Here is a 4,232-nt window from a genome sequence, read left to right as displayed (position 1 = left end):
CTGGGATTGGGGGGGGGGGAGGGGGGTCGGAACATAGGGGTGTCGGAACTAACTGGGGGGGGGGGGTTGGAATATAGAGCAGTCACCCATGGACTCATTTGAGCAAAGTGTCGAAGCATGCACAATAGAACAGAGTGCAACAGCTGTATAGAGAGTGTGCTCCAATCACTCACTATGGCCAGGTTGAACATGATACCTCCATGATCTATCAAGAATCTATCCAAGTACTTCCAGAGGATTTGTCTCCATAGCTGTTATTTCCCATTCCTTGATTGCCTCTTTGCTTTTGTTCTTTTGTCTGCCGGTGGGCAGATGTCCCAAACATGTATTTCACTCATGTGTAACCTTTTCGCTCTCAAGTCTGGATGAAGTAAGAGACTTTATTCAGCTTAAGGGTTTAATCACAGTCGGTAAATTTCAAGGTATAGAAATATATCGGTATACATGTAATTCCTACTGAATTTTTCATTTCTGGGAAAACCAATTAGAGGTTTTTTTTCTTTTTGTCCTGGATGTGAGTCATACTTATTCACATAAATCATGTTTTTCAGCTTTGTATAGGAGATTGTCTTCATATTTCGAATAATACTCTGTTTTTATATATCTTTTTCACATTCGATGGGTGACTTAAAGTTCTCATTATTTTTTACGACAGGTATGCAGAGAGTTATGTTTGAATTATGAGACCCATTTATATAGCACCTTGTCAGGGTTTTACACGGTGATGTGGCGCAAGTTGCTGCTAATTTGCCAACCATGCCAGAAACACAAGGTTAAAGCCCTTTTCTTTTACAGAAAAATGGTTACTTATTACACAACACACTGAACCTACGCTTTACACCCCATCGGAAGGATTAAGTAATTAAGGTTAGGTGTATTTCTCAAGGGCATAAGTGTCATTACCAGGATCGAAATCCTCACACAGAAGACACCTGAACTTGGTGCACGAGATCACTCGCCTATGACAAAGTTGATTTGATGAGCACTATGCATGTTTTAAAGTCATGTTTACAAACAAAATAAAAAAGGGCCAACATCTTGCAGTTAAAAACATACAAATTGTTTGTATCATTGCGTGTAATGCTATGGAAAGTTTACTTTTTGTTCAAGACAAAAGTCAATATATAAGATCGTTAATGTGTTTGGAAATCTTCACAGCAGTGTTAATTTTCTGATTAATCTTTTTTGGGGGCTTTTGGTTTTATTTATTGGACTCCGCCACTCTCTACCCCTAAACTAGCTAACTGTGTACGCACAATGTACAACCCATGAGCTTTGCAAACAAGTGCGTTGGTACAAACCATTGTATTAATTTATGTATAATCATTAAAATTACTAATACCCCAGACACGGCTAATGCTGTCAATATTTTTGAAAGAGTTATTCCCGGAAAAATGACTGGGAAAATTAGAAAAAGCAAGTTTTTGAAAAGCTAGAAATTTATATAAGCACAGGCCTAGTACTTCATCCCTGCTCATTGCCTTTGTGGCCACTGAAATGTTCCAATAGAAATTTACGACTTCCTCAGTGAGGTGCCCATCCCTTGAAATCCAAGCTTCAGGCCTGTAAACAAGTACAATGTCAACATGAGAAACACTGGAAAGCACCATTTCAGGACATGACCCTTTTGGTCGAGTGGAAGTAGGTCGCATCTTGCGTCCGTTGCGGCCCACTACAGGCATTTCGGTTCAAGTCGCCTGCGACATCCTCCCTAAAGGGTTGTTAACAGGCATACCTCTTGCCAGCTTTGGCCTTTATAGTTTAGGTCACAAATGGATCAGAGGTGGGTGCTTGTGATGCACCAAATTTGTCACCGATAAAACAGCTGAATTGCACCCCGTGGGTGAAAGAGTGAAATAACAAGACTCGCCTCTCTCTACATCACTCAAAAGGACCAAAGTCTAGATGACGAATAATAAGAATAAACCATTCTCATATAGCCCATATCATCATGAGGTCCCTATGAGCTGTCAGTATTTTCCTACATATGTATAATGTGGAGCTGTGTTTGAAGTATGAGACCTATCACCTATTTCTTTAGGTATTTGTTGCACTGTAATGGTTTACAAGGTGCTGTAGCACATTGTTGCTTGAAACCAGTATGAATTGCCTCTCTGAACCTTCTGGGTCAAACATTTCAGAGGACTTACAGATGCTGCAATAAATTCCAAACTTGCCATAATTCTGTCAGATTCTAATGGGAGGAATCCGACACTACGTTGTGATTGTTTATAATATTGTTATGCCAATAAATTGGCTTGATGGTAAGAAGCCCACATGTGTCACAGTTTCAGTTTCCCTGTTGATGAGTTGAAAAATTAATTGTGTAAGCTCTAACATCTCCAAGAATTTTTGGAAGAAAAATGAGACTGCTTCTCCCTCCCCATCCCCTGTGGTTAATCAAATAAAAACAAAATAAGTAAATGCAGTGAAATTCTACAAGCTTTTTGAAATTATGCCCAGGTATAGATTGACCTAGGCCATTGCCCTTAGATGGTGGCCCTTAAAAATGTTCCAGAAAATGCACAGTTCGCTCACAAGAATGAAGTATTGGCCTGTAATTGTACACAGGGATGTACCAGGTCTGGATCTACTACACTAGAGTAGCTTTGCTGTATTTTACTTTCAGTTTACATTCATGTATATGATAATCTGATACAAATCAAATTGTTCCTTTAATTTACAAGTAAATATCTGTCAAGGTTGAAAGCGAAAGTTAAGTACAAGTTAAACCCTGAAATATCTGGGCAATAGATCACATTTGGAAATAAATGGCTTCGCCAGTGACTATGGGCCGGCTATGGCCGGAACATCAGAAAGACCCACTCTTCAACACTGTAGCCATAAGTCACTTGATTCTCATAGGGCTAGATTAGAGCATTGTAGTATTCTGTTATAGTAAACACTGCATGAACACAAACCAAATGAAGTGTGTATTAAAAACTAAACCTGTAGGGCACAGTAACTTGAAAGTTTTGTATAAAAAACTTTGGCTTATTAAAGATTGGCCTCTGGTTCAAAACCATTTTGCTGTTTTGTCCACGCTGGTCTGACTACCAATCCACATTTATTACACTGATATGAAAACGGGAGGGTAGTAAATGACTATTTTGGGCTTCCAGCCTCAGTTCGATCACAAGTGCTGTATGGGGGGAAAATCAAGATGGTGGCATTTTGATAATATCGGTTGGGATAACTAATGGACCATTGTAGCTTTTCTGAAGTCCATGCACAAAATAAAACATCTTCACCTTGCACATAGGAAATGAGTATTTCACATTTAGATTAAAAATGCACTTTGCATTGGGTTTGGGAATTAAAGGGAAAACATTTGACTGCGGTCTTCGCTAACTTTTCTACACATGATATAAGTACTGCTTGTGTATGTACAAAACTTATTGTAAATAATTTTCGAAAAAGATGCAAGAAATTATACCCATTGAAATCTTGACGTATAAATACAATAAATGGAAGGATGATTTCCAACATGAAGACAGACATTCGAGAATACAGTCTAGTTTATATTTCGGAGTATTTGTTTACTGCCATTTATTGATTTTTCATAATCATTTAGATTATGTACACAATCAGGGTCCAACATCAAAAGGATTTATAATCATAAAATACTTTGTTCCAATCCTGATACGAGAGTGAATGCCAATACCAATCCTCCAAAGAAATATTTCCATCAGATACCCACAGTAAGTGGAGAGCTCTGGCATTCCAACTGGCATAGGATTAGATCCCAACACCAACGTAAGGAAAATGTTAGCCAATACCCCAGTATTAAATGAAAAGCAAAAACAATTTGTTGAGATCTCAGTAATGCAATGTTTTTATAAAACACACTTTTTATTCATAATGTTAAATGCTATTTTACACTTTATCAACAAATATTTACACCTTTTAAATAGATGGAATACATTTACAAAACAGTTCACTAACAAGTCAGGTGGTCACCTGCTTGATAGAAAAAGTCATATCCACTTCTAGGAAAAGAACTAATCTGAAAATTTTGTGACAAAATTGATAAATAAATTCTTCCCAACAAAGCGTAAGGTTGAACCAAGACACTGGACACGTTTGGTAATTGAACTCAAGTCAAAGTTGTGAGATAATAATGAAAGGAAAAAAACACCCAAGTCTTTTTTCTCGGAAAATTGAGGAATTTCCTTTACCGTCATAGTTTAATAAAATACAAAGTAACTGTGTTTTTCCTCCTAGGATGGTTG

This window comes from Asterias amurensis, chromosome 1, assembly GCF_032118995.1.
Source record: "Asterias amurensis chromosome 1, ASM3211899v1".
Classification (NCBI taxonomy): domain Eukaryota; kingdom Metazoa; phylum Echinodermata; class Asteroidea; order Forcipulatida; family Asteriidae; genus Asterias; species Asterias amurensis.
The sequence above is the reverse complement of the archived record's forward strand: the minus strand, read 5'-3'. Positions refer to the sequence as shown.